An 11,728-nucleotide genomic window follows, 5' to 3' on the forward strand; every position below is an offset into this window, starting at 1 on the left:
GCCCTGTTATCATTCCCAGGGCATCAAATATGGCCATTTTGTCCAAACCTCTTTGGAGTCCCTGAGGACCTCAGTCAAAAATATGAAATTCTGCCTACACAGTTTTAATAAATTGCACTACTACTCACTTAATATTTGTCAAGGTTTCTAAAAGTAACCTACAGTGTCCAGAGATGCAGGGGCAGTCGGTCGGGCATTTTAAAGAGAACAAATCAGATGCCCTTGCTGTCTTCATCATCTGGATGGTGAACTTTGCAGACTGGAGGTTATCAGAACTGGAGTTTTTCCTTCCCACTGTCACCAAGTGCTTGCTTGTAGGGGTCATCTGATTGTCGTGGTTTTCTCTGTACAATTGTAGGGTCTTTACCTTACCATATAAAATGCCTTGAGCCAATTGTTGTTGTTTTGAAGACAGATCAGGTGGTCCTTTTTCTTCCCTGACTTCCTTGCTTTTCTACTGGTCTGTTTTTCTTTTTTGATGGCAAACTTTCCCCCCCCCCAAGAGAGACAACATTTACCATCTAGGTCATAGGTGTCAAACTCTGGCCCGCGGGCCAAATTTGGCCCACAGCCTAATTACATTTGGCCCGCGAAGCCATACCAAATTACTATCAGAGCTGGCCTACTGGTTTTATACAGCTAATTAGGGCTGGGCCATATTATACCGTTCACGGTAATACCGGTATAATGTTAGGCAACGATAGGAAAATGAAATATCGCGATAGAATATAAGTAAAACGCGCATGCGCAGTGCCTTTGTTTTCATACGCACATGGCCGATTGTTGAGTGAAACAGATGAACCAGAATTGGTTTGTAAAAATGGTGCAACTTCAGTGATGTGGAACTGGTTTGGTGTTTGTCCGTCAGATACATGACAAAGCATTTTTTTTGCAGATGATGCAAGCGGCCGTCGTTATTGTCGTATTTGTCGGACTAAGATGCTCTTAAATCTGGGAGTAATCTGGGTCCTAAACCCCCCTCTTCAGGTCAAACGAACACTGCAGCATCACTGAGAGTTAAAAACTGTCTAAATTCTTTACTGCTTTACCAGGTGTAACTATGAAGTTTAACTTCCAGGCATCCATGAGAACAAAAAGGATTACATTTAACGGAGTTAGAAGTTAGCAGGAAGCTAGCGGAAGTTAGCTCGCTAGTTTTGCTAGTTACCTAAGCATGATATTGCATGTTTTGACTGAGAGATTTCTGAAAAAAATCAAACGTATAGCTCTATCACTTCCAACATAAATGAAGACAGGAGACTAAACAGCAGTGACGTTTGTAGGGTTACTGAAGTTGGGCTAGCTGGTATATAATGATGTGCTACGTGATCGCTAGCGACACAGCTATGTTAGCATAACATAAACAGTGAAGCTGGAGGACGAACACTAACACTTTTCCACTTATAAAAGTTAACGTGACGGTTCCTTATGGTTAGAGACAAATGCAATCGCATGGCAGGATGCTGTAAACGGACCAAACTTCAGTCAGGAGAACAACTGAGATAATCCATCCACAATACGAGGTTAGTCATTAATATACTGCAACAACATGGGAATAGAGCAGCTGCCAGAGAATTCAACATTAATGAATCAATGGTACAGAAGTGGAGGAAGCAAGAAGAATGAGTTTAATAAAGTTTGATTTATCTGACTGCTTTGTTTCGCTTAATGTGCCATATAATCCTGTGCACCTCATGGTCCGAAAAATACGTACTGCACACTGCAGTTTAATGTTGCAAAGCACCTCTTTTTAACTTCAGTGGATATTATACATGGTTATGCTCAGGATATGTCAGCCCATTTCTACTGGAAATGCCTTTTGGTTAAACTTTCAGCAAGGAATTTGCATTTGCACTGTTAAATTTTTATAAAGCTTTAATGTACATAAAAACCAGCTTCTTGTTTAAGTGAAAATAAATGGAAGGTTGTCTTTTTGTGCTAGTAATGTTGTGGAGTTGTATTTTGTCTCGCATCAATTATATCGTCAGTTATATCGTTATCGCAAATTTTCAAATATATATCGTGATAAATATTTTTGGCCATATCGCCCTGCTCTACAGCTAATACATATATTTAGTATTAAGCTTTGCTTGTTCCATATTTAGCAAAATGTGTTTGAGTCCATAAGAAAAGATTCATTCTTATATCTGGAGGAATAAATATATTTCAATAAATATTAACGTTAGCCCGCGACTTTGTTCCAGTTTTGAATTTTGACCCACTGTGTATTTGAGTTTGACACCCCTGATCTAGGTTATTGCAGCCCAAGTTGTCAGTTCTGAGGAAACACTTCAGAAAGCTGTGCCTTTTTTGGCTTCCTCTTTGGTCACCATTGTTTCGGTTTTTCAAAATTCTCATTTTATTTATTTCTTTAGCCTTTAGGCAAAATTTCTCTCTTAGAATAGCTCTACAGCTTTCTCCCTAAGGTTAATGGTTTTTTTCAGTATAGACACACTAGATATGTGAATATGCAGACTGAAGATTCTGAATATACCCAGACTTTGGCACACGCTTTACTGTTAATTTTTAGGCACAAGGTTAGGACATTTCTACACACAGTGAATACTGGAGCCTCTAACAACAAACAGGAAAAAGCAAATTACACATCCCAAACAAAATTCATCAAGAAGACCAGGGGGTTGATGTTATGAGTAATAGATTTTTTTGATTACTGTAAATCACAATAGATAATAAAAAAAAAAAACACAGCCCTCACAAGCATATTACTCTTTAAGATGCCTCGATGGCACTGTTGCTGCCACCTTGATTTTTTTTTTTTTTAATCCTTATATTTGGATAAGAGGATAAGAGTTCTACGGTATCACTTACAGGTGCCTAGTTTGATCAGCAGCTTAATTCAGTAACTATATAGGTGCAAAACACAGTTATGTGGTCCTTCTTCTGGAATGGACCACACATTAAGCCATAATTTATGTTTTTATCATATTTTATTATTATTTATTTATTATTTATTAATAATCCATCCAAAAGGCTCCTCCAGCAGTACAAATGCAGCGAAGAGACCTAGCAGAAAGGGATCAGTTCTAGCTATCTGTGAATAAATTCGCTCAGCATTCGTCTGAAATCAGAAACTGTCCATTGAGGCCCAAACTTTCTTTTCCGGCTGTAAATATTCTTTTTAATGCTCTTAAGTTGGCCAATGTAACATTTTATAGGTATGCATTTTGAGGGTGAGCAAGGTCCAAATGTCTTGACACAGTTTTGAACTTTGCAGTTATGTCCAGAACATTTAATAACACTTAATTGATATTTATGGTAAATGGACTGGTTCTTATATAGCACTTTTCTACTAATCTGAGCACTCAAAGCGCTTTACACAACTTGTGCATTCACCCATTCCCACAAGCACATCTTTCTAAGTGCTTCATAGCTAACATTCACACACAAATACTCCGATGGATGCATCGGAGAGCAATTTGGGGTTAGTATCTTGCCCAAGGATATTTGGCATGTAGGGGAAGCCAGGAATCGAACCACCAACCTTCCGATCCGTGGATGACCTGCTCTACCGCCTGAGCTACAGCCACCCCAGATTTATGTAAGAGAACAATGCACTACATACACATGGAGGAAAGGGCAAAGAATGCTCGAGAATGATTGATTGATTGATCATACTTTATTCATCCCGAGGGAAATTGGGTTAAGGCTGCCAGCCGTGCCAGCGCCAAGTCAAGTGATATACTGCTAGAGCTTTGACACATTGACTCTGCCTTGAATACACGAACAAGGAACGTGGTTGTGGATCAACTACTTATTTCATGTAATGATATCAATTTAAAACTCTTAACCAGTTTGTATTTCTGGACTTTTAATATATATATTCTTTCTCTATTAAACCAAAACTGCAATAGAATTTTCTTTGTAAGTGAGCAAACTTACAAATTCAGCAGGGGATGAAATAAATTACATGTTGTCATGTTGGATATATGCAATTTTAATGAATGATATACAGGTGGAGGAAATAATTATGTCACACTTCTCAAATTCTGAAATGCTCTCAATAGGACTCACAACGCCGATGAGAGATGGCTAGGGAAAAAAAGGAATTTCTTAAAAATAGAAAAAGCACCACATTAGACATGCTAATTCAAAATCCAACAACAACAGAGATTCTGGAATAAGGGAGAGTAGAGACAACAGCATGACAAAAAACCAAAGGAATAAACACACAGTAAATACACAACATGGAGTAGAGGCTAATAAGGAGCAAGTGACCTCAATCAGACACTAATGAGTGCAAGAAAAAGAACAAAGTGGGTAAGTAAGAAAACTAAAAGCCACGTGAGGTTCTAACTTTTAAAACAGGAAGCAAAGTGGATGGGTGGACAAAAGGCCAAACACACACACAAACACACACAGACAATAGTTGGACACAAAGGGGGAACACAGGAAGCACTTGGAAAAGGAAAACACTCAAAAAACTACAAAACTCAGAAGACTACAGATACACTTGTCTACCTTCACACATATGAATTTAAGTGATATCCTATCCGATTATTAAGTGATGACGTGACGAATCCTACTTCCGGGCCTAAAGTAGTCTGCATTTAATATGGCTTTTGTGTTGTTAACATGTTTAATGCTTTGTATTTTCTTCTATTTAATCTCAAAAAGCTCCTAAAAAAAGTCAGTGATCACCGTTGACCTCCCTCGGCTTTTATTACCACTAATCATTTATTTAAGCTCAGTTTTTAAAACCTTACGATGTAACTACAGCCCAGCCCATGCAGCAGTATATGAATGACTAACCTCGTATTGTGGATGGATTATCTCAGTTGTTCTCCTGGCTGAAGTTTGGTCCTTTTACAGCATCCTGCCATGCGATTACATTTGTTCCTGACCACTGAGAACCCTCACGTTAACTTTTATCGAGTGGAAAAAAGGTTAGCTTGTTTATATTATGCTAACATAGCTGTGTCGCTAGCGGTCACATAGCACATCATTATATACCAGCTAGCCAAACTTCAGTAACCCTACAAACATCACTGCTGTTTAGTTTTCTGTCTTCATTTATGTTGGAAGTGATAAGAAAGCTGTATGTTTTAATTTGTTTCCAAAACCCCGCAGTCAGGATATGCTATATTGTATTTAGATAGAAGCTAGCGAGCTAACTTCCTGCTAACTTCTAACTCCGTTAAATGTCATAAATTCCGTTTTCATGGATGCCTGGATGTTAAACTCAGTTGTTACACCTGGTAGAGCAGAACGCTGATCATTTTATTAAAGATGAAAGACTTAATCAGAATCAGAATACTTTATTGATCCCTGGGGGAAATTATTTTTTGTTACAGTGCTCCAATATAAACCAACATAAACCAACATTAAGACAAGACAGACAATACGCTAACTAAGAATAGTACAATATATACATATATATATATACATAAGTCACTCATAAATAAATAGCTGGAAAAGAAACGTGTAGTTGTAGCAGTAACCAGTGTGTTAAGTGGATGCGTTGTACAGGGAGACAGTCACAGGCAGGAAAGATTTCCTGTGTTGTTCAGTGGTGCTTTTCGGTAATCTCAGTCTCTCACTGAACGTGCTCCTGTGACTGACCAGCATGTCATGGAGTGGGTGGGAGGTGTTATCCAACATTGTCTTTATCTTGGACAGCATCCGCCTCTCCGACACCACCTTGAGGGAGTCCAGCTCCACCCCCACAACATTGCTGGCCTTACGGATTAGTTTATTAAGTCTGTTGGCATCTGCGACCCTCAGCCTGCTCCCCCAGCATGCAACAGCATAGAGGATCGCACTGGCCACAACAAACTCATAGAAAATCCTGAGCATTTTCTGGCAGATGTTGAAGGATCTCAGTTGCCTCAAAAAATAAAGACGACTCTGGCCCTTCCTGTAAAGTGCTGTGGTGTTTTTAGCCCAATCCAGTTTATTGTCAATGTGTACTCCAAGGTATTTATAGTCCTCCACAATGTCAACACTGACCCCCTGGATTGAAACAGGGGTCAAGTGTTTCCTGGTCTTCCTGAAGTCCACGATCAGTTCCTTGGTCTTTGCCACGTTGAGCTGCAGATGATTCTGCTCACACCACGTGACAAAGGAGTCGACCACAGCCCGGTACTCTGTCTCATCATCCCTGCTGATGCATCCAACCACCGCAGAGTCATCAGAAAATTTCTGAAGATGGCAGGTCTCTGTGCAGTGGCTGAAGTCTGTGGTGTAGAGGGTGAAGAGGAAGGGGGAGAGGACAGTCCCCTGTGGTGCCCCTGTGTTGCTGATCACCTTGTCAGACACACACTGTGGGAGACGTACATATTGTGGTCTTCCTGTCAGGTAATCAACAATCCAGGACACCAGAGAAGCATCCACCTGCATCGCTGCTAACTTATCACCCAGGAGGGTCGGCCTGATGGTATTGAGAGCACTAGAAAAGTCCAAAAACATGACCCTCCCAGTGCTCGCCGGCTGGTCCAGATGGGTGTAGACACGATTGAGCAGGTAGATGATGGCGTCCTCAGTTCCACGACGAGGCTGATAAGCGAACTGAAGGGGATCCAGGTGTGGTCTTACTGTGGGTCGCAGCTGGTCCAGGATGAGCCTTTCCAGGGTCTTCATGATGTGGGAGGTCAGTGCCACGGGCATGTAATCTTGGGGGCCACTGGGACGTGGCATCTTTGGTACAGGGACGAGGCATGATGTCTTCCACACCACTGGGACCCTCTGCAGACTCAGACTCAGCATAAACAGTTTATGAAAGACTCCACACAGCTGGGGGGCACAGGTCTTGAGGACGAGGGGACTCACTCCGTCTGGTCCAGCAGACTTGCCTGAGTGAAGTCTCCTCATTTGCATCTCAACCTGGTATTGAGTGAAGGTGATGGGTGGGGGAGGGGTGTCAGGAATCTCACAGGAGGCAACAGCGCCATGTGAAGAGAGAGGCTGGCACAGTGGTGTGGCTCTGGATTCCAGGCTGACTACAGGTGAGGTTGTGGGGGTGGGAGCAGACACTGTGGTGTCGAATCTATTGAAAAACAGATTCAACTCGTTAGCTCTATTCTCACCTCCCCTGCTGTTGGTTGGCCTGAATCCAGTGATGGTCTTCATGCCCCTCCACACCTCTCTCATGCTGTTCAGTTTCCACTCCAGCTTCCTCCTGTAATTGTCCTTAGCCTCTCTGATCTTGTCCTTTAGTAACACCTGGACCTTCCTCACCTCCTCTTTGTTGCCCCCTCTGAAAGCCCTCTTCTTGTTGTTGAGGAGGGCTTTGATGTCCTTAGTCACCCACGGCTTGTTATTTGGGTAACAATGAACAGTCTGAGCTGGAACAATGGAGTCGGTGCAGAAAGTTATGTAGTCTGTGATACACTCAGTAAGCCCATTGATGTCCTCGGCGTGAGGCTCACAGAGTGTTTCCCAGTTGGTCACCTCGAAACAGCCCTGTAGTTCCGCTATTGCCTCCTCTGACCACCTCCTAACAGTCCTGGTGGTCACAGGTTCCCTCCTCACAATTGGCACATAGCGGGGGGTGAGGTGAATCAGGTTATGATCTGACCTACCAAGTGGGGGGAGGGAGGAGAAGTGGATAGTGTCACATGCAGCTGTGGGGTTAGCAGAGGGAGGAACATAAACAGCCACCAAGATGACGTGAGAGAATTCCCTGGGTAAATAATACCGCCTGAGTCCAACAGCACACAGTTCAATGTCCGGGCAACAAATCTTTTCTTTGATTGTTATGTTGGCAGGGTTACACCACCAGTTGTTAACTAAAACAGCAAGCCCACCTCCTTTCCTCTTACCGCTAGCGATGCTGTCCCTGTCCGCCCGAAGAGTGTGGAAGTCTTCCACGGAAGCATTCTCATCAGGAATGTCCTGGTGCATCCATGATTCGGTGAAACACATCAGGCTACACCCTCTGACTCCGTACCAGTGCTGAGAGCTCGTCGATTTTATTTGCCAACGATTGCACATTTCCCATCACGATAGACGGCAGACACGGTTTATACCTCCTCCTTGCTTCGAGCCTCCGCTGTCTCACCGCCTCCTTCTTTCTTCTCTTCTGTCCTTGACCTCTGCATCCCCGATGTGTTTTCCTCCAAATTTCAGCTGGTGCTACTGCGGGCCTGGCCAGCGAGCTGGCCGGCATCAGGGCGATCAGCTGATCTTTGGAGTAAACAGTCCGTGAGTGTAGGAGATGTGCCGCGGTGCCGTTCCTTGATAAAAGTAACAGTTCCACAGCCACCAGAAGAACAAAAACTCTCTCAATCCACATGATTGAGTAAAAGATAATAAACGGATGAAAATACAAGTCAGAAAAAAAAAGAATACGTAAGAAAAAAGAGCTAAACTAAGAGAAAAAGCAGGAGCGACTGTAACAGGCTGCACGCTGGTTGGCGCATGCGCACAGCAGTGTTTTAACTCTCAGTAATGCCACAGTGATCATTTGATATATGGACCTGCAGCAGAGTTTAGGCCTAGACACGGCTAGTGACGTCAGACTGAACGATCGGATTGTTACTCAAATGGGATGTCCCATTCGGTTTGAAACCAACCTAATTACCACATATTTGTGAAAGCTAAGTTCAATTTCATTGGCAACACTCTGGCATGATTACTGCCAGACCTTTAGAATCAATATATCATTTTAATAAAAAAAAAACCTCTCTGACAAAGAGAAGTAACAAGATCTTAAAAACCCACACATCATGCCAATATCTGAAAAAACAAATGAGAATCAAAGGCACTGACAGCCATCATTCTAGAAGTCATTTCTTAGGTTTTGGGACTATAGTGAGCCACAGTGAGAGCCATTATTCACAAATAGAGAAAACTTGGAATAATGGTGAACCTCGCTAGGTGTGACGGGCCTACCAACATTACACTCAGAGCGCATCAGCTACTCATCCAAGAGGTCACAGAAGGACCCAGAACAACATCTAAAGAAGGCAGGCCTCACTTGCCTCAGTTACAGTCATGGTTGTAATTCAGCAATAATGAAGACACTGACAAAAATAACACTCACGGTAGAGTTCCAAGGTGAAAAACACTGCTGATTATCTTGATGACATCCAAGATTTTAAACACATATTTAACTCTCTTTAAGAAGAAAGAAAGAAAGAAAGAAAGAAAGAAAGAAAGAAAGAAAGAAAGAAAGAAAGAAAGAAAGCTTGTTTATTCCATTTATGTGGATTTCTTTTAAGTTGTGTATATGCAAGAAGTGACTTGCAGTGACATGGCAACTAGAAATAAAAGAGAAAGTGACTGACACACCTGCATTGTGAATTGATTCCTTTATGGGTTAAACATTTCTCAACTTCAAGCCAAGTGGTTGGTATCCTGCCTCTCATTGGTAGTTGCTTCAGTGACTGACACACAACAGGGTGGGAAATGCTTTACACGGTTACCTAGGCAACTGGAGTCTGGAATAGCTGCTAGCAACTAACTGTCCACTGCAATGTGATGTGCAATGAGAAAATTATTGGATTTTTAATGGCTAGGTTGATGTTGTTGTCATGACAACGGAACCACTGCAATAAAGTTCATATTGAAGACAAATAAACTCTGAGTCAGATTAATCACGGGTCGCACCACCACTGGCTTTAATATTCACCCCAAGTAACAGACAAAGACTGAATGAATGACTGAGTCATTCCAAACATATCTGAATCACGATACTCACAGCACTCAAGCGGTCACACTCACAGGCAGTCAGTTGTTGAACAGTGACACAAACATGACTGTGCAGCAGTTTAGGCACACCCTGTGATTTATGTTCATTATTTTTTCAGTTTATTTTGGTGTAGAAAAAAGATGCAACTGCTGCTGGGATTTTGAACTGTCTCTGTTTCCAGCTTACAATGAGAGCTTGTTCAAGTCTCATCATAAAAGCTGCAGTCTGACACTTTGGTGTGCTAATTTGTACTTCACTTCTTTGTCTTAAAACAAAGTGACAAAGTTTTCACATCAGCTGCTTAAGAATTAACTCACAGGTGTCAGTATAGTAGGACAATGAAACTAGGAAATCCCCCCTATATCAGTATTTCACGTTTTCAACAACTACCAATCATTTCGGTTGCTCTGCTTCTGTAATTTATGTAGACAGCAGTATTTCTTATTTAATGCATATTCATAGTGTACTGGGTAATTGTACGGTCTTATGATAGATAGTGTTCTCAGTTATTGATTCAAGTGCAAGTGCAGTTTTATTACCGTCAGCTTTCATTCACAGTGTCGTTATGAGCAAAATGAAAGGTGGCAGTAACATTTGTCAGTTTTTTGTTCAGAAAGGAACAAAAGTTGAGAGTAGTAATCAAAAAATATCAAACGAATGATGGAAAATATAGATTACTAAATGAGATGTGTCTTTTGGTGGTAGTCACTGCCATTCAGAGAATATTCATGAAATAACTCTTTCTTTTTTTTCTCTCGTCTTCATAACTGGTAAAAAGTGAATTTTACCATTACAAAAATATATTTAAACAGTGTCACTTAAATGAACTAAAAATGCATATTTTCATTTAATTTTAAAAAGGAGTATGCTTATTTAATTAATCAGTACCTACTAACCCTAATCTTTTATAGTCTTCCCAAAATTCACCAATATAATAGACAAGTAACCTATCTCTTGTTTTCAGATATTTTGGATTTGGCAAGGAGTATTAAACTGACTGCCACCTACCAAGCAGAAAACCTTGGTTTTTACAAAGCTTGCTGCTTCAGTCTTTATGATGGGAATTAGCAAACATTTGAGAATGTTATAAAGATAAATTGCAATTAATTGCAAAGTCCCTCTTCGCCGTGAAAAGCAAGTTAATCCCCCAAAAAACCCCATTTCCAGTACATTTCAGCATTCTCACAAAAAGATCTGCTGAAATCATTTGAGTGATCCTCTCATTAACGCAGGTCAGAGTGTTGATGAGGATGAGGCTGAAGAACACTCTGTCATGCTGACTGAGGTAGAATAGCAACTGGATGTTTGATGCTTGAAATAAATGTTCTTACTCTGTTGATCATGGTTACTTGCAAGGAAACATGTGGAGTCATCTTTGCTTTGCATAAAAAGGGCTTTACAGGGAAAGATATTTCTGGCACAAGATTGCACCTAAATCAGCCAATTGTCAGATCATCAAGAACCTCAAGGACAGGTGTTCTGTAGAAGTCTTCACAACCACTCAACAACCAACGTAAGTCCACCAAGTGCTAGGACCATCACCTAAAGACATTCAGCTTCAGGACTAGGGCAGTATTGATCCTGGCACAATTCGTCTGTGGGGTTGCTTTTCCTTGAATCGCTACCTTATCGTGGTGGAGGGGTTTGTGTGTCCCAGGGATCCCAGGGGCTATGTTGTCTGGGGGCTTTTGCCCCCTGGTAGGGTCTCCCATGGCAAACTGGCCCTGGGTGAGGGACCAGACAAAGAGCGATTCATAAGACCCTTATGAAAAGGACACCGAGGGAACAGTTTACCGAGGGTTACCGGGGCCCCGCCCTGGAGCCAGGCCCGGGGAGGGTGCCCGAGGGCGAGCGTCTGGTGGCCGGGCCTTAGTCCATGGGGCCCGGCCGGGCACAGCCCGAAGAGGAGACATGGGCCCATCCTCCCGCAGGCCCACCACCCGCAGGAGGCGCCATAGGGGTCGGGTGCATTGTGTGACTCTGTTGTCCTGCTGGGAGACTTCAATGCTCACGTGGGTAACGACAGCGAGACCTGGAGGGGCGTGATTGGGAGGAACGGCCTCCCTGATCTGAAACCGA

The sequence above is a fragment of the Rhamphochromis sp. 'chilingali' genome (genome assembly GCF_963969265.1).
Source record: "Rhamphochromis sp. 'chilingali' genome assembly, chromosome: 10".
NCBI classification, from domain to species: Eukaryota; Metazoa; Chordata; class Actinopteri; order Cichliformes; family Cichlidae; genus Rhamphochromis; species Rhamphochromis sp. 'chilingali'.